This window comes from Gorilla gorilla, chromosome 5 (assembly GCF_029281585.2).
Source record: "Gorilla gorilla gorilla isolate KB3781 chromosome 5, NHGRI_mGorGor1-v2.1_pri, whole genome shotgun sequence".
In the NCBI taxonomy this organism is placed as follows: domain Eukaryota; kingdom Metazoa; phylum Chordata; class Mammalia; order Primates; family Hominidae; genus Gorilla; species Gorilla gorilla.
Window position 1 is genome coordinate 155,589,759 of NC_073229.2, and position 24,692 is coordinate 155,614,450.

A 24,692-nucleotide genomic window follows, 5' to 3' on the forward strand; every position below is an offset into this window, starting at 1 on the left:
GCATGGATAAGCAAAATGTGGTGTATACACACAATGGAGTATTAGCATTGAAAAGGAAGGAAATTCTGACATATGTTTCTGACATATGGTGGAAACTTGAGGACATTATGTTAAGTGAAACAAGCCAGTCACAGAAAGACAAATACTACACGATTCCACTTATATGAGAGCTCTAGAGTAGTCAAATTCCTGGAAACAGAAAGTAGAATGGTGGTGGCCAGGGAAATGGAGAGTGTTTGTTAATGGGTGGAACTTCAGTTTTGCAAGATAAAAAGGTTGTGGAGATTGGTTGTACAACAATGAACATACTTAACACTACTGAACTGTATACTTAAAGACAGTTAAGCCAAGTGCAGTGGTATATGCCAGTAATGCCAGCTACTCAGAGAGGGGAGAATCACTTGAGGCCAAGAATTCAAAGATGTAGTGTGCTGTGATGGCATCTGTGAATAGCCACTGAACTCCAGCCTGGGCAACATAGCAAGACCCTGTCTCTTTCCAAAAATGGTTAAGATGGCAACATTTATGTTATGTGTATTTTGCCACAATTGAAAATGTTTAAAAATTAAGAAAAATAAGTAAAAGCTATGTTATCCAGAAAGTGGATGAAATGAAGAAGAGGAGCTGGCATTCCCATGGTCCAGAGCCCCACCTCTAACCCTCATTCTCTGCTCACCCCATGCTACCAACTGGGCAAATACGTCCAGTGGCTATTAATCTCACTGGCTAAATTGAAGTTGCTGCTAGGCTCTCTTAACCAGTGGCTTAAATAGCATAAATGCTACAGGGCTGTGTCCACGTAGCAGGGGCTGACTCATCCCTGGGAGTGTGGTAAATCTTGGTCTGCATCTTGATTTCAGACTGAATTCTCATAAGAATCTCCTACTCTGTGGTTTTCTTCCCTGGATATTTTATTTCATGTTCTAGAAGAAAATACTTCCTCAGATGACTGGCAGTGGGCACATTCTATTCCTTCAGGTGAATCCCCATCCTTTACCCTTAAAGTTATCCTCACTCAATGTACCCCAACAGGAAAAATATTTCTGAATGCAATAGTCTAACAAGAGTACATTTTGGTCATGACTGACACCATCATTTACAAGTGACTATCAATTCTCTTCCTCATTGTTAGGTTGGGATGCCATGAGCCTGGTCCAACTTATTTTGTGTTTTTGCTTCAGTTCTTGATGGATTCTTTCCTATTCCTTACCTCTTAAAAAAAATCTGAAAAAAATCTACCTATCAATTGATATCTATCAGGTGATATGATGAGCTGATTTGTACACACACCCAAATTCATGTCTTGAAGACCTAATGCTTAGTACCTCAAATATGACTGTATTTGGAGATAGAGTCTTTAAAGATGTAATTAATTGAAAATTAGTTTACTAGATGGGCCCTAATTCAATAAGACTGATGTCCTCATAAGAAGAGGAAATTAGCACATAGTCACAGAGGGAAGACCTATGAAGAGACCGGGAAAAGATGACCATCTACAGGCCAAGGGGAGAGGCCTCAGAAGAAACCAACCCTGCCAACACCTTGGTCTCGGACTTCCAGCCTCCAGAATTGTGAGAAAATAAATTTCTGTTGCTTAAACCCCCCAGTATGTGGCCCTTTGTTATGGCCACCCAAGCAAACAAATTCAGGCCAATAACTGAATCTCCCTCCTCAGGAGCCATCAATAATTCCACACAAGGAAGACAAACATTTTCCTGGAGAAGTCAGTACCCACACCTGCTAAGCATTAGCTCCGGCCACACACACAAATTTACTTTACCAAAATGATGACTTCCTTTTCAGGCTACAACATCTGTTCCTCTAGTTGAGCGATTTTCTTGAAATGCTTGTGCACTTACTTTACATTTGTGTAATTAAAAGTGAAGGGTGTTGGCATGTCTGTGTTGGAGCAGGAAGGAAATTCAGCAGTGCGGAGAGGGAAGGAGCCACTCCAGCTGTCGCTCCAGCTGGGGCCTTTTGGGCCTGTTGTGCCTTAGCCAGTGGCCTCTCATGCACAGAAACATGGTGCTTCTGGCACAGCCTGTTGGACCCAAAGTGTCACACTACCGACTCTGGACTGGATTCATCACTGTCCTTAATTCTCCCTTGCATGTCATACTGCCTTCCACTCTCACTCCCTAAGTCAGTGTGTGTGTGTGTGTGTGTGTGTGTGTGTAGACTGAAATAACTCCTGAAGTTGTACTAAGGGAGAGGCTGCATTGCTAATGGCTACAAACCACACTTGCTCCAGGAGCAAAGGAAAAGAGATGAGATGACGGCATGCCTGCCTGGAAGAAAAAAGCAAAGCACACAAGGTCCTCTTTCAGTTTATTATGTTTTTCCATCTAATTGTGGAAAGATTCAGTTTGCTTTGTTTCTCTCCTCATGCAGTGCGTAGGGAGAATAACCCAGGAAGATGATATGTCAGGAAGTCAGGAGACATTCCCGTTTGTGATATCGGAAGGGAGAGGGGCCCTAATTTCCCAGATGGATTTTTAGGCTGCCGATGCTGAGCTGCAGTGATGTCTACAGCACCGTGGTTAGCGCCCACACAGAAACGCACATTTGTCTTCCCTCCTTGAACATGTGAAGTGTGTGAGGGCTTTTCTGAGTGGAATGGAGCAGTGGGGCAGACTGACCTTGTTAGGATTCTCTATTGTAGGGCCATTCTGGCTGATCGGGTGATTTGAGTGTTGAAAAAGCAAGCTGTCCTAATAGTTTCTTTATAAACATGTTTAGACCCAGATAAAAGGCTGAACACTAAACCGGGTATAAAATGGCTGATTTCCTTCCAGCCCTACAGGGTGTTTGCTAGTTCCCTCAGCTGGGCTGGAAAGGCCGCATGAAGCCTGAGGGCTTATTTCTAAATACATACACACCCCATGGTTCTAGTTTATTTATAAAAATACAGACTACAGACGTAAGGACACAACTCTGAGGAACCGTGAGTCCTCTTCATATGCTTAGAACTGAAAGACAAGCCTAAGTTATTTTGAGTGTAAACACTTCAGTTTTTCATCGAATGGGAGCCTTTCCATTTGACTTCATTGGTCAAAAAGCCCAACTGTTATTAAACAGTGACTGTTGATCATCTAAACCAGGAGGGAAAAGTATCTAGAATTACTAAGTGTTTATAAAATACGAATTGCCTTAAAAAAAAATTGCAGATAGAAACAGAGCCCTGGAATCATCAAAGTCACTGAGATCTGATGGAACAGAGAATTACCGTGAATTCAAACGTGAATTCAAACAGGTGAGATCCCACACGCCAAGACCTCAAAGGGCAGCTTTGAGCCCCACAGAAACAATAAAAACAAACAGGTCTCTTGTTTAGTCAACTTGGGTCTGGGTCAATTTTATCTATTTATACAGATGTAACAGGAGGTCTGAAGCTCGCATTTCAAACACGGAGTCGTTAACCATGAAAAGTCACCCTGCGAAGGGGGAATGTGCAGCTGGTCTGTCGATTGGCAAAAGCAGCGAACCCCGGGGATGGTGCGCAGCATGTCGTTAGTGTAGTCAGAGAGCGGCACTGTCACTAGGATACTACAAATTACTGTGGAGCTGGGGTGGCTTGTCACTCAGGGAGTTGGCAGCCCAGAGGAGCTCATCTCCGTGGGCCTCCAGTGTTAAAATGAGGAATTGGACCAGATTGGTGTTTCCTCAACTATGATCCACAAAAATAGGATTCTATGGGTAAGTTTAGAAAAGTCTGGGTTCAATAAGTTAAATAGGATTCTTTACTTTGATATTTCATAGATTCAATATTTTAACGATATTGTGACTCCCCCCAAATGGGGATAAGATAAATGATGTTCCCGAAAGGTGCTTGAACACAGAATTATTTGGGAAATGTTGAGCCAGCAGGTCTAATATTCCAGGATTCCAGAGAGAGAATGAGGCCATGAGATGCAGGAGTGGAGAAAGAGAGAGACCCCTGGTTCCTGCTTCCAGAACCCCCTCTGTGCCTTCCTGAGAATGGAAGAAGCTGGAAGAAGCTTGGAGTCTTTATGGCAATGGGAGAGGTTATAATTTTGCAAAAAAAAGAAAAAAAAAAAGAAAAACGAAACAAAACTAGCACTTTCTAATTAGGATGAAACTTGTATTTAGGCACAGTATATACTGACCTGTGATGTGTTGGTTTAGGTGCTAAAAAGTTAACCCTCTCAAAATTCTTTAGCCACTAACAATGAATCTCTTAATTCCAGTCACATTCTTTGTGTCATGTTAAAATGCAAATATCCCAGGAGAGAGACCTGACATGTTATAAATATTGTATGAAGCTCTTAGACTCTTTTCTGAGGAAGGAAGGAAAGAAGGATGGGAAGAAGGAAGGAAGGAAGGAAGGTTGTAAAAATGGCATAAGAGGGCTCAGGTTTTCCTGAGTTGCACTAAGATTAGGTTCCCTGTAGCAGAGCCTGAGACAGGGATTCTGGTGAAGAGGGCTGTTGAAGGCATGTTCTTGGGAGAAAGGGAATTGGGAAAACAAGATCTGACAGGGGAAGAAAGCTAAGCAAGGATGAGTTCTGCCACAGCCAGGCCCCACAGAGGAGCTCTGGGCCATAGCCGCCCCACAATTTGTCTCATCCGGAGGCAGAGGCCAACCTTTTGTATCTCTGTGTCAGGCAGTCATTAGTTGCCAGCTGCCCCATCCTGTGTCCCTGAATGGGGTGCAACCTTCCAGACAAGGACGCTCCCATTCAGCTGAGGGCACTGCTCTAGGGAAGGGGGTGGTGTGAGTAGTCAGGGGCCAACACTCACAGTAACTGCAGCCAGATGGAGAGGATCTGGGTGGGGCACCGGCTGCACCCACTCCACATGTATTCAGAATTGGCTGTGTTTGACTCACAAAATTTCAAGTAACTGAAATAGCTTATGAAATTCCTCGCATTTCTTCTTCTCTTGGAGTCCTAAGTGTTGATTAAAAAAAGCCTTTTCTAGTGAGAGCTTGACATTTCCTTGGGGGAATTTTAACAATACTCTAAGCTCTTCTCTCAGTTCCGGTAATTATTAAGGATTAAAGGAATTGTGATGTTCTCTGGTCTGTCTAGATTATTTTTCTTTCTATCAGAAGGATTTTTCAAAGGGCACTTGACATGCCCATATCCTTTTGAGCAATACTAAAATTCTGTATTTAAAAAAAGGTGTAGGGAGGCTAGTTATCTTTTGAGAAGAAAAAGCTAGTTTCATGGCTTTCATTTTTCTCACAAATCTGCCCACACACACACACACAAAAAAAGGAAAGAAAACCTTCTGCCTTTCAGATACTCTTTTTTTTAAAAAAACATAAAGCAATTCTAGACCTATTTCGAGGAGATTTCAAGGTAATCCTTTTTAGTTCTCAGTGTAAAATAAGAATAATGTGGCTCTCAATGTAAAAGTTTTTAAAAATAATTCGCCTAATAATCATTATTTAGCTATAAAGTCTTTCTGGAGCGTGCCTTGAAGAACTGCGAAGGGCTTTATTTATTTATTTATTTTTATTTTTTACCCTCCAGAAGAATGCTTGATTTGAAGGGCTTAGGTTATTTTCAAAGCCTCCAGTTCTCTTTTCTATTTATCTATCAAATGATAGGGGGAATTCAGCTTAATCCATTCCCCTATTTCTGCGGGTGTTTGGTGTAGGGGAGCCCAGGGGGAACTTCCCCTTCCCCCTCTGAAAGTTGTGAACCCAAAATATCTGAGACAGGTCTCAGTCCATTTAGAAAGCTTATTTTGCCAAGGTGAAGGACGTGACCTTAACACAGCCTCAGGAGGTCCTGATGACATGTGCCCAAGGTGGTCGGGGTACAGCTTGATTTTATACATTTTAAGGAGACATAATACATCAATCAATACGTGTAAGATTTATATTGGTTCAATCTGGAAGGAAGAGACAACCTGAAGCGGGGTGGGCAGATAGGCTTCCAGGTCATAGGTAGATTTTCCAGGTCATAGGTGATTGGCAACTAGTTGAAAGAGTTATTATCAGTAGAAAGAAATGTCTGGATGAAGATAACGGGTTGTGGGCCGAGCACGGTGGCTCACGCCTGTAATCCCAGCACTTTTGGGAGGCCAAGGCAGGTGGATCACGAGGTCAGGAGATCGAGACCATCCTGGCTAACACGGTGAAACCCCAACTCTACTAAAAATACAAAAAATTAGCCGGGCGTGGTGGCAGGCGCCTGTTGTCCCAACTACTTGGGAGGCTGAGGAAGGAGAATGGCGTGAACCCAGGAGGCGGAGCTTGCAATGAGCCGAGATCAGGTCACTGCACTCCAGCCTGGGCGACAGAGAGAGACTCCGTCAAAAATAAATAAATAAATAAATAAATAAATAAATAAATAAATAAGATAATGGGTTGTGGAGACCAAGGTTTTATCACGCAAATGAAGCCTCCAGGTAGCCAGCTTCAGAGAAAATAGATTGTAAATGTTTCTTATCAGGCTTAACGTCTGTGTTGCTGTTAACGCTGGAGGGGTACAATGAGGCATGTCTAAACCCCTCTTCCATTATGACCTGAACTGGATTTTCAGGTTTACTCCAGAATGCCCTTGGCTGAGAGGAGGGGTTCATTCAGATGGTTGTGTGGAGGGAGGGAGCTTAGAATTTTATTTTTGCTTTACAAAGTTCACTAAAAAACTCAACTCCCAAAAGGCAGATGAATTGGAGAAAAGGCATACAAATTTACTTAATGTGTACACAACATGCATATGGGAGAATCCTGGAGTGACTGCCCACCCTGCAAGGTGGTTCAGACGCATGTGTATCATCCTAGCAGAACAGGTGGGGAGCAGGGAGGATTTGGTTGAGGGAATCTGGGGAGAATGAATGGATCAGGGAGCAGAGATTAACTTGTATGTTATCTTGTGAATGGATCTGTTCAGGTGTGAATAGGTTAGGGGGGAGAAAGTGTATAATTCACATGGCACCAAAATAACGTTAGGGGCGGCGAATATCCAAGTTAGTGGTCCTGGCAGCAAATCTGTACCTGTCTGCAGCAACCTCAATTCTTGCCTCCTCAGAAGAAAGAATTAGACTGACGGGCATACAGCAGAAAAACAGACTGAGGCAAGTTTCAGAGTAGGAGTGGAAGTTATTAAAAAGCTTTAGAGCAGTGGCCAGGCGCGGTGGTTCACATCTGTAATCCCAGCACTTTAGGAGGCCGAGGCGGGTGGATCACTTGAGGTCAGATCGAGACCAGCCTGGCCAACATGGCGAAACCCCGTCTCTACTAAAAATACAAAAATTAGCTGGGCATGGTGGCTCACTCCTGTAGTCCCAGCTACTTGGGAAGCTAAGGCACGAGAATTGCTTGAACCCGGGAGGTGGAGGTTGCAGTGAGCTGAGATGGTGCCAGTGCACTCCAGCCTGGGCGACAGAGTAAGACTATCTCAAAAAATAATAATAATAAATAAATAAATAAGAAGGAAAAAATAAAAAAACAACAGGAACAAAAGGAAGGAAAGTACACTTGGAAGAGACCCACGTGGGTGACTGGAAGGACGAGTGTGGCATTTGACCTTTTGACTTTTGGGTTTTATATTCTGGCATACTTCTGGAGTCTTGAATCCCTTTTCCCAAGATTCTTTCCTTGGAGTGGGCCGCCCCCATGCGTGGTGGCCTGCTAACACGTGGGAGGTGAACATGTGCAGTGTGCGTACTGGAGTTGTATGCATGCTCACCTGTGGTGTTCTTCCCTTTTCTGGTAGAATGCCCCCAGAAGGCCATACCCTGTCATTTCGTCTCTTCACGTGCATGATTGAGCCCACTTGCCCAATTCCTGAGATTTTATTAGAAGCTGCCAATGACCAATTTCAAGTTTGTGTCTATTGGGAAATTGCCTCTCCCTGCACCTGCTCTGATCAATTATCATTTTAGAGAGGCAGTGTAACATTCCTGGTTAGGCGGGGGAGCCCTCTCCCACCCCGCTCGTGCTTGACTAGCTACCTACTGTAACAGTTACAGTCTTGGTTTTACAGGGAGAGGAAGAAAAAACAAAAGCAATTGTTCATTTTGGTGGGTTGCTTTAGGCAGATAAAGGCATCCTGTGTTTTGGGAGAGAGAGTGAGGGAGGGAAGGTCAGAAAGACCTTGAGGCCTCTTCAGTTCAGCATGGGAAAGTGTCAGATTCTGGGATATTGGTTTCTGAGCCCCAACATTGGCAAGTTTATTTAGGTCATCTTAACAACCTGCCTATACTATAAAGTTGCTTTTCTAATCATCCTGGAAATTCATCAAAGGTGCATGGAAATTTCTAGAAGATCCTATCAGAGGCTGTATGGTCTCTGGAAGTCCAAGCACAGAGCCAGGAATCAGCAAAGTCATGGCCGGTATGAAGAAGACAAATGACACTCCTCACGTGTCTGTGGAGAGGGCCTGTCTATCACCCTCGCCAGATTAGATGATTCTTTTCTGAAAGGGAATTGTCTTTTATTCCCCAAGGGCCTTGCACAAAAGAGGCACTTAAAGTAAATTACAAAACTCTGCATCATCCTGCCTGATATTCTTTTTGATGGTATGAGTGTGTGTGTGGGGCGGGGATGAGGGGGGTGGAGAAAGTGCTGAGGAGGATGCCATCTGGCAAAAACTATTTTGTCATCTTTCCTTTTTCTGTGGCTTATTTGCAAAATATATGCTTTCAATTTTCCAGGCTTTGGCTCTATATTCAAAGTTAAGCTCTTAGAATTCCAAAAATAATATCCCCTTCCCCTTAAAAAAAATAAAAAAGCTCTTTTATTTTTTTTCTCTCAAAAAAGCCTGGCTTTTATAAATAAAAAGTACTATGGCTTCCAAGCAATTGGGTCTGCTATGAATTTACAAAATCCATGCAGCAATTCATTTGACTTCAGGCTCCCTCCCCTGGAGAACAGTGTGTATCTAAGCATTGTCATGAAAGCCAAACTATGGCTTCCATGTTAGAAGTTTACAAGGAAGAAGAGGAACAGCAGCTTCCTAATATAGCTAAACACTATGCCCAACACATTAGTACCTGTTTGTAGAATTAGATTGCATGCCATGGACATGGGTAGGGGTTTCCAGCAGTGACTGGGAACTGAAAGCCACCAGCTGACAGCACACCCAGGTCTTAGGGAGCACTCCACAGCATAGTGCTTGTCCTCCTCAAGGAATAAACTCGCCTCATCCATCAGAGAAAACAGAAGTCCTCGGGTCTAATCACCATCCATTTTCTTCCCTGGTCCCCACTTCTAAGCTAACCTCAGTGAGTGCTTATCCTTTCCTTCCTTCCTTCCTCCTGACTCCAAAGATGAATCTGTTCCTATTTCTGTTCAATGCGGTCCTGGAAGATGTCTAATTGTCTGTGGAGACATGGGGTAAATACCCCTCTTGTGTGGCTCCGTGGCTGATTCGGCATCTGTCACCTCTGTCACCCCAGGTCAGTGCTCCTCCCATCTTGACACAGCTGTCTCTGCTCTGAATCTGTTAGACACATCTGTCTCCCCGTGGGGTGGCAAGCTGCTCAACGGTGGTGACCGTACCTGATTCCTGTTTTCTCTTCAGAATGTAGCACATCACTTGCGTACTATACATGCCCCTTATAGGATTGTGGAACAGTGACAAAATGAGTCATACTCTTCAAGGAAATTAACATGGAAGTGCTGTGTGAAATGGACAGGAGAATAGAAAAATTGATGATGAGACTGTCAGAAAGCTATCAGAAGAGTCTGCTTCATAGGCAATAAGCTCCTGAATAGCCAAGTGTGGCAGGTAGAAGAGAAGGATCATCTGCAAGAGAGTGTTCAGAGGTAGACTTAGCAGGCTCTGAACAGTTAAAGCAGGCTGGCAAGGAGGGGAATGGAGTTTTTCACTTTTGGGAACCATTATCAAATTTTGACAGCATTAATTCATTAATTCAATTTGTATATAGTGCCCCTTCTCATGCCAGGTACTATTCTGGGGGCTAGGGACAAAGATACAAACAAAAGGAAACGAAGTTAACTATAAAACCGGTTAAAAGAATCAGATTTAAGAGGAGGAAGTGGAAGTAATACATTCAATTTTTTTAGCTTGTGAAGTTTGACATGTAGTGGCCAGTGGGAAATCTAGTACTGCAACTTTGGAGAGGATTCAGGTATTTAGATACATATTTAGGAGTCATTATGCAAAGGAACTAGTTATTCTAGGAACCCAAGGATAATGATTGCAGGAAGAATTAATGAGAAGGTATGCTCTTGTGAATTTCTTGAAATATAAATTTTGAAACATATCCTATAAACAGTTGAGCAAAACAAGTAGAAGTTGCTTTTCTACGGGGAACACAAGCTAAGACATATTAATGAAGCCACAGAAATAGTCACTGGGACTAGTCATAAATATGGTGGTTTTCTGTCCCTTCTGGGAACATGTAGGACTACATATCCTTAACCCTTAACCTGGCTTTGTTTAATGAACTGTGGGTGGAGTGATGTGGATGACTTCTAGCTGTAAGCTTTAAAAGACAGAATACAGTTTGCCAATTCCCTTTCTCTCCTGTGTGCTCATTAAGACACATAAGACACATATTTAGATGAAGCTCTTTGTTAGGCTGCATCCCCAAGTGACTACAGGAGCAGAGCCACTCTGCTGATCTGTGCTGAACCTATGTAGTATGAGTGAAAAATAAGTAAGTAGCTTATTGTGCTAAGCTACTAAGCATTGGGGGTTATTAATTACTGCGATATAACATAGACTACCCTGACCAATACACAGGCCAAACTGCTGCAATGAACAACCAGAATATACTGTCCACTACATGGGTCATTCAGGGTCCTGAATTCCTTCCATTTTATAGCCTTTGGCTGGGCACAGTGGCTTACACCTGTAATCCTAGACCCTTGGGAGGCTGAGGCAGGTGGATCACCTGAGGTCAAGAGTCTGAGATCAGCCTGAAGAACATGGTAAAACCCTGTCTCTACTAAAAATACAAAATTAGCCAGGCGTGGTGGTGCAAGCCTGAAATCTCAGCTACTTGGGAGGTTGGGGAAGGAGAACTGAGTGAACCCGGGAGATGAAGGTTACAATGACCTGTGATCGCGCCATTGCACTGCAGCTTGGGTGACAAGAGTGAAACTCCGTCTCAAAAATAAACCAAAACAACATTTTATAGCCTTCCATTGCCCTAGCGCATTTCCTCATCCACATAAAGATTGCACTCTAGTTCCACACCTGCATTCCAGTCATAGGGAAGGGGCAAAGAGGAAACAAAAGGCAATCAATTTCCTTTTATGGAAGTTACATTGCAGCTGGATATGTCACTCCTCCTCACATTGCATTGGTGAGAGCCCACTCACAAGGTCACATCTAGCAGCATGGGTATCACTAAATTTGGATGAGAATGGGATGGGTTCTATCACTAAAAAGAAGAAAGGCAGAATGGATAATGGGACAATTAACAGTGTCTGCCACAGGGTACACAGAATGTTCAAGAAACTGAAGTGAATGTAGTATGGCTGGAGAGTACAGTGAGACATGGAGAGTGCTCAGAAAGGGGCAGTAGAGGTAAGGGAGGGGCCAAGATTAAGGAGGCCTGAAAACATTGACTTAGAGGTAATGGAAAGCCCCTGAAGAGTTTTAAGTGGAAGAATACCACAATCAGATTTGCATTTTGAAAGATTCTCTTAATTTCAGGAGGGAGGATAGAATGAAGATGAATTAGGCAGTTTTTGTGGGTTCCAGAGAAGAGCTCATGGTCACTTACACTGGGTTAGGGGCTATGGAGAGAGGCAGAGGAAATTGAATTCCATAGCTATGTAGAACACAGAATCAAGAATATCGAAAGATGCAGATGAGAAATACAAAGGCTGAGGGAAAGGGAAACGTTAAAGATGTTCCCAGATTTTCTGGCTTTCAGATTGACATTCTGTCATTTTCTGGAGGGAAAATTCTGGCAGAAGAACAGGTTTACTTGGGAAGAGATGAGTGCCATATGGAGCATGCTATGTTTAATATGCCTGTGAGACATCCAAATTTAGATATCTAGTAGTCAGTTGTATCTGTGGGCTTGGGTTCAGGAGAGAGATCTAGGGTAGACCTAAAAGGCTGGGAATTGTTAACATATGGATGATCCTTAAATCCAAGGAAGGGGATGAAATGGCCCAAGAAAAGTTGCTTAAGAAGAAAAAAGAAACTCTTAAGAACATCAACATTTTTAAAAAAGGGGAAAGAGGGAGAAACCAACTATGAGAACTGAAGAGGAAGTGCCAGAGGGAAGGCGAAACACCTGGACAAAAGTCACTTCATGGATGATGAAGGAAGCAAGAGTTTCAAGGAGACAGTGAGCAAATGTACGAAAACTTGCTGAGAAGTAAAGCAAAAGTGCAGAAAATAAAAGGAGGTTAAATATAGTCTGTACATCAAGAGGCAGAAAGCAAATAAAACTGCTAGGATGAAAAAACTAGTCAACTAGTCAGAATAAAAAAAAGAGCATGCAATAAAATGATTGAAGTTAGGGCAAATTTAACAGCTATGTCATGAAGGGTAAAGTGCAATGAAAATATTTGATTGTTTTTAAAATATAAGTACAAATATATGTTACTTACAGTATGGTTGATAGAGACTCAAGACATCAATAACAATATTTTATGGAATAAACAAGCATTGCTTAGAAAATTTGAATAGCAAAATAAATAAATAATTATAGAATGATTAATTCCACAAAGAAGCCACTCTAGTTTTAGGTATTCATACAAATGATTAAATGTAAAACCTTTAAGATAAAAAATGTTAGAAAAAAATTACTGAAATTAACTTGAAGCAGTTAAAAAAACTTCAATCAATCAGCATAAAAAATCAGAATTTTTTTAAAATTTGAGGACTGAAAAGTCTTATCTGTTATATCTTTTAAGTTTGACAAAGTACTTTCTTGCTACCTAAACTAATGCAGAATATGAAAAAAAAAGTTAAAACACTTTCAAAATGGAAATAAATAAATTGGACATCATCAAAATTAAAAATTCTTTTTACAACAAAGGACACTATCAAGACGTGAAAAACAACCCACTGAATGGAGAAAGTATTTCCAAATCACGTATCTGATAAAAGTCTAGTATCCAGAATATACAAATGACTCTTACCAACTTGACAATAAAAAAAGAATAACTCAATTTACCAATGAACAAAGGGTTTGAACAGACATTTTTCCAAAGAAGATATACAAATGGCCAATAATTACAGGAAAAAGATACTCAGTATCATTAGTCACTAGAAAAATACAAATAAAAAACAATGAAATAACACTTCACACTCACTAGGATGGCTAAAATCATGGACAATAACAAATGTTGACAGGAATGTGAAGAAACGGGAACCCTTATACATTGCTGATGTGATTGTGAAATGGTACAGCCATTTGGAAAACAGTTTGGCAGTTTCTCAAAAAGTTAACCATAGAGTTACCATGTTACCTAGCAATTTTAATCCTAGGTATATACTCGAGAGTTTCAAATATATGTCCACACACAAAAACTTGTACATGCATGTTCATAGCAGCATTATTCATAAAAACCAAACAATTAAAACAATCCAAGTGTCCTTCAACTGATGAACAGATAAAATGTGGTATATTCATACCATGGAATATGATTCAGCTATCAAAAGGAATGAGATACTGATGCATGCTACAACATGAATGAATCTTAAAAAAGTTATCCTAAGTGGGAGAAGTCAGTCCAAAAGGTGTATATTTTATTATTCCATTTATATTAAATGGCAGGAATTGACAAATCCATAAAGACAGAAAGTAGATTATCGGTTGCCAGGGGATGAAAGTAGAAGGCATGGGGAGGTTGCCATTTTTTTTTCTATTTAAAGGTGATGAAAATGTTCTAAAATGAGACAGTGGTGATGGTTGCACAACTCTCTGAATGTACTAAAAACCACTGAACTGTACACTTTGAAAGAATGAATTTTTTGGTATATGAATTATATTTTCATAAAATATACATTATGATGTCTCTTATACATACATATGCAGTTGCCTTTACTGATATTCTTTATTTCTTGTGTGGTTTCATGTAACTTTCTAGTGTTCTTTCATTCAGCCTGAATGGCTCCCTTTAGTACTTTTGTAGGGCAGGTCTGCTAATGGTAACTTCTCTTGGTTTTTGTTTATCTGGAAATGCCTTAATTTCCCTTAGCTTTTGAAGGCTAGTTTTTCTGAGTATAGAATTCTTGGTGAATTCTTTTTTTTTCAGCCCTTCAAATATGTCATCCCATGGCCTTGTGGCCTCCATGGTTCCTGATGAGAAATCAGCTGTTAATTTTAGTATTATAATCCCTTGTATGGATGATTCATTTTTCTTTTGTTGCATTTACATTCTCTCTGTGTATTTTAAAGGTTTGACTATGATGTATCTATGTGGTGATCTCTTTGTGTTTATCTTATGTGGCGTTAATTGAGCTTCTTAGGTGTGTAGTTGTTTTTAATTATCTTTGGATAGTTTTCAGCCATTATTTTTTAAAATAATCTTTCTATTCCTTTCTCTCTCTCTCTCCTCTCCTCTGTGACTTCCTTTATGTGTATGTTGGTAAACTTAATGATGTCCCATGGGTCTCTGAGGCGCTATCCTTTTTTTCTCTATTCTTTTTTTTTCGCTTGTATCTTAGACTAGATCATCTCAATCGACATATCTTCAATTTTTCTTATTCTTTCTTCTGCTAATTCAATATGCTGTTGAACTCTTCTACTAAATTTTAATTTCAGTTTTTTTATACTTTGAAATAGCTAGTTTTTAAAATAGTTTCTATGTATTGATATTTGATGAGATGTCATAATTACCTTTAATTCCTTAGACATAGTTTCTGTTAGTTCTTTGAACATATTTAAACTGCTTGTCTCGTAAGTCCAACATCTGGGTTTCCTCAGAGACAGTCTCTATTGGCTGTTTTTCCCCTTTTTGGGGGCCATATCGTCATGCTTCTTTGCATGTCTCATTTTTTGTTGTTCTTGAAAACTGGACACTTTACATAATAAAATGTAGCGACTTTGGTAGTCAGATTCCCCTTCTCCCAGAGTGGGGTTGTTTGTGACTGTTATTGTTGCTGCTGCTGTTTGTTTGCTTAGTGTCTTTTCTACATAATTCTATAAGGTCTATATTTTTTGCATGTAACCACTGAAGTCTCTATAGTTAGCTTAGTGGTTGGGTAATGGTTGGATAGAGATTTCCTTAAGGAATTTGAACCAGTAAGTCTTCCAACCTTTGCCAAATGGCTAAGGTGTATGTTGAGGCATGCCTTCAGTGATCTGGCAGGCAATTTACAACTTTGCTTTAATCTTCCTAAAGATGAATTTTAGCTTCTCTAAAACCAAATTTTGCACAGAGCCTCAAGATCAGCCTAAGGTGAGAAACTGGAGCCTTCTCAATTCTTTCCTGGGCATGCACACAACCCTAAGCATGCATGTGGCCTCCTAGAATCTCAGAAATATGTTGGAATTTTTTAAAGCCCTTTATGGATATCTCACTCCCCAGTTTTTCCTTTTAAGATTTGTGGTCAGCCTCATGCTGCCTCCAGCAGTGGTGATGTTAAACCATTGCTATTCATTGGTTTTTACAAATGCTCTGGTGAAAAGATTGTTTGCATGGAACATGCTCTCAGTGAGGTAAAATAAAGACAAGCTTTGAGAACGGAGCTTTTCCAGGGAGTTTCCAGAGATGTCAGATATGACAATTCTCTGGGGATGGGGCTTTTGGGGGGAGCTCCAAATCCATTCTGCCCATTGCCGTGGCTGCTAGGCTGTTGGTTTTCATAGCTACTATAGTGAAAGGCTATAGGTTTTCAAGGCTACCATGGAGCTATAGAGCAAGGGATGGGGACAGGGTCACTCCACAAAGGTCACTGCTCTTACTGAGGTTCATCTGATGTTCTTGAATAAACACTCCTTAGATTGTTGCAAGCCTTTGGTTAATTGCCAGAATTCTGAATTTTGACAATTTTTGCCAGTGATCTCATTGTTTTTACAAAGGGGCAGATTTTGAGAAGTACTAACTTTACCATTTTGCAAGTGCTTCTCCTCGTAAGTATTTTAAGCTGAATGGAAAGGAAAGCACAACATATCAAATCTTTTGGGATTCTGCTAAAGCAATAATTAGGGGAAACTTTATAGCACTCACCACCTATGTTAGAAAATAAGATAGGATTCAAAACCATGACCTCAGCTCTCACCTTAAAAAACTAGAAAAAGAAGATTAATGAAACACAAAGTAAGCAGAAGAAAGAAAATAGTAACAATCAGAGCAGAAATCAATGAAATAGAAGACAGATAAACAACACAGAAAGTAAATGCAACACAAAGCTGGTACACTGAGGAGATAAATAAAATTGATGTACCTCTAGACAGTTTAATCAGTATGGGGTTGGGGTGTGATAACACAAATATTCAACATCAGGAATGAAAGAAGGGGCATCACTACACAATCTGCACATATTAAAAGTATAATAAAGGGATAATATTAACAATTTTATACCAATAAATTTGACAATTTATATAAAATTAATAAATCCCTGGAAAGTCAGAAACTATCAAATGCCAGTCAAGAAGTAGATAAACTGGATACTTCCACATCTGTTAAAGAAAGTGAATTCATAGCAAAATTTTATCCACAAGAACTCTGATTTTTAAAAAAAAATAAATCAAAGAAGATCTAAATTAATAGAGAGATATTCTATGCCCATGGATGGGAAGTTCTGACAGTACTAAGATACCAGTTCTTCCCAACTTGATCTATAGGTTTAATGCAATCCAAATCAAAATCCCAGCAAGTTATTTGTGGTTATTGATAAACTAATTATAAAGTTTATCTGGAAAGGCAAAAGACTCAGAATAGCCAACATAATATTAAAGAAATAGAACAAACTCAGAGGACTGGCATTACTTGATTTCAAGATTATTATAAAGCACAGTAGTCAAAACAGTGTGATATTGGCATAAGAATAACAAACAGATCAAAAAACAGAATAGAGAGCTCAGGAACAGACACACACTAATATAATCAACTGACCCTGGTCAAAGGAGCAACGACAGTTCAATTGAGAAAAAAAAAAAACAGTTTTTTTCAACAAATGGTGCCGGAACAACTGGACATCTACATGCAACAAAATGAATCCAGACACAGACCTTATACTTTTCACAAACATTAGCTTAAAATGAATCATAGGCCTAATGTAAAATGCAAAACTATAAAACCTCTGGGAGGTAACATAGGAGTCAATCTAGGTGAACTTGGATCTAGCAATGGGTTCTTAGATATACTGCCAAAAGCATAATCCATGAAAGAAAAAAAACTGATAAGTTGGATTTCATTAAAATGTAAAACTTCTGCCATGTGAAAGACACAGCTAAGAGAATGAAAAGGCAAATTACAGACTGGGAGAAAATCTTTGCAAAACACACGTGTGACATAGGACTTATATCCAAAACACATAGAGAACTCTGAAAACTCAACAATAAGAAAATGAATACTCAATTTAACAAAAATGGGCAAAAGATCAGAAGACACCTCAAGAAAAAAGATATTCAGGTAGCAAATAAGCATATGCAAAAATATTATGAAAATAAGCTCAATCTCATATGTCAATTGGGAATTGCCTGTTTTTTAAAAATGAGATGCCACTGTACACCTATGGAAATAGCGAAAATCTAAAGCACTGATGAAGTATCTCAGAAAAAAATAACTTTCAATGTTAAAAAATGGTCATGGCAGCATCATCATAGTGAAAAAACAGGAAATAATCAAAATGTAGGCAGAAGACTAGCTCAATCTATTGAAGTATATTCACACAATGGAATATTATAGAGCAGCTGAAACAAACAAACGAGAACTATAAGGAACAACAGGAATGAGTTACAGCAACAAAACTGAGTTAAGAAAGCAAGCTGTAGACTATTATAGAGTGTATAAAGCAATTTTTATAAAGTAAATTTGAACAGTATGTTGTTTAGTGATGGGTTCATATGTGGTAAAAGTATTTTTGAAAATATAAAGCAAAGCTAAGCTCAAAACTGGCTAGTGGATTCTTCAGGGGGTTGGAGTGGAAGAAAGGGAGTCCACAGTGGGTTTCATCATTGTGCGACCATGTCCTACTTCTTAAGCTAGGTGATAGGTTCATTTAAAAAACATTGGCTGGGCATGGTGGTTCATTCCTGTAATCCCAACACTTTGGGAGGCCAAGAAAGGAGGATCACTTGAGGCCAGGAGTTTGAGACCAGTCTAGGCAACATAGTGAGACCCCATCTCTATGAAAATAAAAATTAGCCAGGCAAGGTGGCACATGCCTGTAGTCCTAATTACTCCGGAAGCTGAGAAGGGAAGTTTGCTTAAGCCCAGGAGTTGGAGGCTACAGTAGCAGCCTCCATGATTGTACCACTGCATTCCAGCCTGGGTGACAGAATGAGATCCTGTCTTGAAAACACACACACACACACACACACACACACACATGCACACACTTCATACCTTGCTTATCAATTACATATATTCTTTTGTATGTATTCAATATAACATAGTTTATACATTTTAAAAGATGGTCTACTCATAACCCAAGATTGAGAAACACCGTCCCAGACCTATTTTCATTAAAAAAAATTCAGAATCAGTGTTAGCAAATCTCTCATGCCATTAAAATAATTCCCACTAAAGTACTCTCAGAAGGATAAAATCTAATTAATATAACTTCTTTTACATTACTTTTGGTACTGTAAAATGTACCCTTAGTTAACTGAGAAAGTTGTATTCTCAAATATAATGTTAAAAGTCATTTTCAAAAATTATAGCTTTTGTTTTGAAAACATTGAGCTCCAGTTCTTATTTCTGATAGTACTATAAATAGACAGCAAGGCCAGGCTCTGTTATAATTACTGTTGTGAGGCAATGAATCATGTTGCCTGCGCATGGAGGAATGCTTATTGTTTTCTTCTTTATGCATTCAATTTACCCAAAAGTAATCTGAAACTCTTTGTGTGCAGGGGGTCAGGGCATGTCCCTTATAATTCCAGTAAGCACTGTTATCAGACCCATATAAACAAGGTTCCCACAGACCCTCACACGTTTAATGATAAGGAGCTAGTTCTCTATTAAAATCAATAGCTGGGGTTATGTTTTGAATTCAAAGAGCTTAGCTCATACTTGGTACCAGTCCATGGCATCAAAAGGTGAGTAAAGATCAGTAAAACTGTTGACGACCTTGATTCATTCACTTTGCCCTTAGAAATTTTTTCCGTGAGGAGCCACTAACAGGAGAGTAGCCCACCACTATTTGCCTTAGAAGCCCAGATTCATATTTTATTAACAAGGAAATTGATATAGACTTTACACAGAATATCCAATAAGCTATTGGTTAAAATATGGGAGCAGTAGAGGTTTACCTTTTTATTAAAAAAAAATAGGATAGCTATGTGTAAAAGCAAATAATGGTATTAGGGAGTATAGGTGTAAACAAAATGGGAAAGCTGCAGTGTTCTTCAAAAGATTTAGGGGCAGGAGGCTGGGCACGGTGGCTCATGCCTGTAATCCCAGCACTTTGGGAGGCCAAGGGGGGCAGCTCACCTGGGGTCAGGAGTTCAAGACAAGCCTGGCCAACATGGTGAAACCCTGTCTCTACTTCACATACAAAAATTAGCTGGGTGTGGTGGCAGGAGCCTGTAATCCCAGCTGCACAGGAGGCTGAGGCAGGAGAATTGCTAGAACCTGGGAGGCCGAGGGGGCAGTGAGCCAAGATTGCGCCATTGCACTCTAGCCTGGGGGACAAGAGCGAGACTTCGTTTGAAAAAAAAAGAAAAAAAGAAGAAAAAAGATTTAGGGGCAGGAAATATTCCCTGGGTACTTTACCTTTCTAGAGGCTTTTATTCTACCTTGGGTGAATTTCTGAATCTAGTCACAAAGAAATGTTGGATTTTTAAGAAGTTAATTTTTAGCATTTCATGAATTTTAGACAAGCACATTTATCAAATGGCATTTCCATTTTTGATCTATGTCCTTCAGTTGAGTCAGTATGGGATTTTAACCTGACAAAAGCTGAAAGCATTTTACAAACTTTGAATGTGTAGTAACTGGTAGAGCAAGGACCACATTAATTCTTGATAAAAGAAGAATTTCAGCCAAATTAAATTTAAAGGAGTTTAATTTGAGCAATGAACGATTTGTGAATTGGGCAGTCCCCAGAATCAGCAGATTCACAGAGGCTCCAGCGTAGTCACATGGTGGAAGAAGATTTATAGACAAGAAAAAGGGAAATGACATACAGAAATTGGAAGTGAGGTACAGAATGGCTGGGTTGGTTACAGCTTGGTGTATGCCTTATTTGAACACAGTTTGAACGCTCAGCAGTGTAAGAATTGAAGTATGGCCACTGGGATTGGCCAAGACATAGCTATTATTACAGCATACCACTAAGTTACGTTTTCAATTTTGTCTGCCTATTAAGCTAGGTTACAGTTCATCCACCAGGACTCAAATATAGAAGTACAGAGTCCTTCTCAGGCCATATTTAGGTTGCTTTAACATTGTCAGCATCATGAAGGCCAATGGTTGCTGATGGCTCTCTATGGGCCTGGCACAAAGCTGAGTCCTTTATATGTTTCTCCTGTTCAATCTTCTGAGCACTTTGAGGTCGGTGCCACCATTATCCCCATTTTGCAATGAAGCTTAGAGCCTTAGAGGTTAAAGATTACACTGCTGGATCCAGAGCCTGACTTTTTTCACCAGCACTATAAATAAACAAATACACAATGTAAGTCTGTGTAATATAACAGATATACAGAGGATGTGGAGAAATTTAGTTTCTACCAGTTCTATTAGTAGCATAGTTGATTCCTTCCAATGAAACCACCTTTGGAAAAATTATGACTGAGAGAGAAATTTGACATAGCTGACTCCATCCTGCTTCTAACCTCAGAAGCTGTCTTTGCTCATTCCTGGGTGTAGGCCAAGCTAACTATGGAGAAATTTAGCTTGTAGTTTAACTTTGAAGCAAGGATGATAATAGTCCCTCCCCAAACTGACCCCCTCTGGGGACTGAAACTGCCTTTGTAAGACTAATGAAAGGCCACAAGCTTAGGATTATGGAAAGGGCTGAATTCTGCTAAAATGTAGGCTAGTTAAATGATAACCAACCATTGTCCCCTAGATTGCTTTTCTATAATAGCTTACTGCTCAGTCATGTACCCAGAGGTAACATGATCTGTAACTTTCCCAATTGCTCCTACAGATAACATCTCTATTGTCAAAACCTAAAGATTGGTCTTTGAGATGTTTTTCAGATTTTTCCATTCTGGCAGACCAACTGACACCACCCAGACCTATGACTCATACGCAGAAACTGACTCAGCATGGGAAGACAGCTTGGACACTCCTATTTTATCCCCAACCACTTAGCAGCATTCTCTAACCTACTGCCCACCAAATTATCTTTAAGAACTCTAGGCTCTGATCTCTTGAGGGGGTGGATTTGAGAAAAATCTCCTGTCCTGTTGCTGGGCTACCTTGTGATAATTAAACTCTTTCTCTGCTGTAACACTGCTGTCTCAGTTTTTATCTGTGCAGTGAATTGGTTTTATCTGTACAGTGTGCAAGAAGAATCCACTGGGCTTCCACCACTGAGATCAAAGGTGGGAGGAATGGTTTGGAAGATGTGGCACTGACTTCCTCTTTCTCTTCGAGGTTTCCTCTCTATATCTGAACCTGAGCAATTCAGTGGCCACTCAGCTCACTGTGGAGCACTACCTAGGTCCTCATGAATGATTACCATCCCTTCATAGATCTATCTATTTATTGCCCCACCATTCACTTCAACAAACACATATTGAATTCCCACTGTAGTTGCAAGGATAAGAAAGATAGACAAGGCAGGATGCCTCTCTAGTTGGGGAAATATGAGGTGTCAGCAAATGATTACAGTATTGTTCACTAAGTGGTTCATTAGAGTAACAATCCACTGGTAGCAGTGCTCTCTCCTGAACATACTGAGCTCGCCTTCGGGGCTTGTATGTGCCTTGTGATAGATCTTGCTTGAAGTATTTATATTTCCGAATGTGTGAATCATTTATTCTCTTAGGCACTGTAAACTCCATCTTAAACAAAATTGGCTTTACTCCAGAAGATGCTTTCTCAAAGCTAAGCTAAGCATCGTCACAGACTAATGTGGCATTGTATTTGCAGATACTTATAGCAAAGTCTAGAAAAGAAAAGAATTTACTCCAACATTTTAAAAAGTACATAAACGAATGGCTTCAGCTTTTGATATTTGTCATACTTACAACATAAAAACACTACCGCAAATCTAAAATATTATTCAATTCAAAAGAGAAAACTATATCAACTTGCACTAAATTACAATTCCTAACTAATGTAATAATTTCATTGTGTGTGCAAGAGAATGAATATATTGAATATTCTTGTTTTAAGAAAGACTGTATTTATAAGTGATATTTTATAAACAGTAGTAGTTTAAGAATTTTCACTATTAGACAGCTAAAAATTCCAGATCCTTAGGAATTAGTAATTTCATGTCTATGAACTTGTCCTAAGGAAATATGTATGGGCACACAAATAAGTCTAAACATGTTCAACATAGTATTATTTATATAACACTAGAAAAACATTGGGGTAAAAACTAAATCATAAACAAGAGGAGAACAGACTGTTAAGCACACATATTAAATATTTTCACAAATAGTTAATGATATGGGAAAATGTTAATGTTAAGTTAAAAAGAAAAAGACTTGCAGACAGACATGATAGTGATCTCAATTATGTAATAACCATGCCACAACCCCCAGGAGATGCTCCCCCCAGCAGCCATATTTGTTTTCTGGGACCCAATAAATTTAGGAGTGGGATCGAGATTGAATAACATTCTTCTCTGCTGGCCACACATATGCTCATATGCATATGGAGCTGGGGAGAGAGAGAGAGACAAGAAAGAGAGAGAGAAGGGGTAGATGCCTGGATTTCTGATAGCTTCAAATACTATATCCAGGCTTTTTCAGGTACCACTTTAATTTTTTCCCTTTCCACTTAAGCTGATGTCGTTACATTAAAAAATTATAACATTACAATCAGATAAGTGCAGAAAACGTGGACACTTTTCATCTTTAAAATATGTCAGGCCTCCGTGATTAAGAAAATGTGGCACATATACACCATGGAATACTATGCAGCCATAAAAAATGATGAGTTCATGTCCTTTGTAGGGACATGGATGAAATTGGAAATCATCATTCTCAGTAAACTATCGCAAGGACAAAAAACCAAACACTGCATGTTCTCACTCATAGATGGGAATTGAACAATGAGAACACATGGACACAGGAAGGGGAACATCACACTCTGGGGACTGTTGTGGGGTGGGGGGTAGGGATAGCATTAGGAGATATACCTAATGCTAAATGACGAGTTAATGGGTGCAGCACACCAGCATGGCACATGTATACATATGTAACTAATCTGCACATTGTGCACATGTACCCTAAAACATAAAGTATAATAATAATAATAAAATAATAAAATAAATAAAATAAATAAATAAAATAAAATATGTCAGGCCTCTGAGTCCAAGCCAAGCCATCACATCCCCTGTGACTTGCACGTATACATCCATATGGCCTGAAGTAACTGAAGATCCACAAAAGAAGTAAAAATAGCCTTAACTGATGACATTCCACCATTGTGATTTGTTTCTGCCCCACCCTAACTGAACAATGTACTTTGTAATCTCCCCCACCCTTAAGAAGGTTCTTTGTAATTCTCCCCACCCTTGGGAATGTACTTTGTGAGATCCACCGTTGCCCGCAAAGCACTGCTCTTAACTTCACCACGTATCCCAAAACCTATAAGAACTAATGATAATCCACCACCCTTTGCTGACTCTCTTTTCGGACTCAGCCCACCTGCATGCACCCAGGTGAAATAAACAGCCATGTTGCTCACACAAAGCCTGTTTGGTGGTCTCTTCACACAGACGCGCATGAAATTTGGTGCTGTGACTCGGATTGGGGGACCTCCCTTCGGAGATCAATCTCCTGTCCTCTTGTTCTTTGTTCCATGAGAAAGATCCACCTACGACCTCAGGTCCTCAGACCAACCAGCCCAAGAAACATCTCACCAATTTCAAATCCGATAAGCAGCCTCTTTTTACTCTCTTCTCCAACTTCCCTCACTATCCCTCAACCTCTTTCTCCTTTCAATCTTGGTGCCACACTTCAATCTCTCCCTTCTCTTAATTTCAATTCCTTTCATTTTCTGGTAGAGACAAAGACATGTTTTATCTGTGGACCCAAACCTCCGGCGCTGGTCACAGACTGGGAAGGCAGCCTTCCCTTGGTGTTTAATCATTGCAAAGATGCCTCTCTAATTATTCACCCACGTTTCAAAGGTGTCAGACCACCCAGGGACACCTGCCTTGGTCCTTCACCCTTAGTGGCAAGTCCCACTTTTCTGGGGGAGGGGCAAGTACCCAACCCCTTCTCTCCATGTCTCTACCCCTTCTCTGCTCTTCTGGGACAGAGGCAAGAAGCCCTTAACCCCTTCTCCTTCACCCTTAGTGGCAAGTCCCACTTTTCTAGGGGGCAAGAACCCCCAATCCCTTATTTCCATACCCCAACCCCTTCTCTGCCTTTCTGGAGGGCAAGAACCCCCCACCCCTTCTCCATGTCTCTACTCTTTTCTCTGGGCTTGCCTCCTTCACTATGGGCAAGCTTCCACCCTCCATTCCTCCTTCTTC